Here is a 625-nt window from a genome sequence, read left to right as displayed (position 1 = left end):
TTTAAAATGTCTTTTGGAAAAAGAAAAATTTAAAGTGGTAGCGCATGTATCATAACGCACGTATATTATATTGTAGTGATAAATGTAGTGTACATCTCTAATGGTACTGTTATTGTTAATCATTGGCATGCCATATAGTGTATACGTATACTGTATCATTATTGTATTTGCCCAATAAATTATCTTGTAACACTTATACACCTTTCGAATCTCCTATTCTTTCCTATATCTCCATCACTCTCCTACTAATATATCCTTAAAAATTAAGTTCTTAAAATGTCTTTTCAAAACAGAAAAGTCCAAAGTGGTAGCGCATGTAACATACCACACGTATATTATATTGCAGTGATATATGTAATACATCTTTAATGGTACTGTTATTGTTAATATTTCGCGGACTGTATATGTAGTATGTTCATCTGTACTTTGTATACTGTATCATTATATGTTTGTAGAATAAATTATCTTCTAACACTCATATACTTTTCAAATCTCCTACTCCTTCCTATGTCTCCATCACTCTCTTCGTGGTATATTTTTGAAAACTAAGTTTTTAAAATGTCTTTTGGAAAAAGAAAAATTTAAAGTGGTAGCGCATGTAACATACCACACGTATATTATATTG

This window comes from Cephus cinctus, unplaced genomic scaffold, assembly GCF_000341935.2.
Source record: "Cephus cinctus unplaced genomic scaffold, Ccin1 Ccin1_scaffold1097, whole genome shotgun sequence".
Lineage (NCBI taxonomy): Eukaryota > Metazoa > Arthropoda > Insecta > Hymenoptera > Cephidae > Cephus > Cephus cinctus.
The sequence above is the reverse complement of the archived record's forward strand: the minus strand, read 5'-3'. Positions refer to the sequence as shown.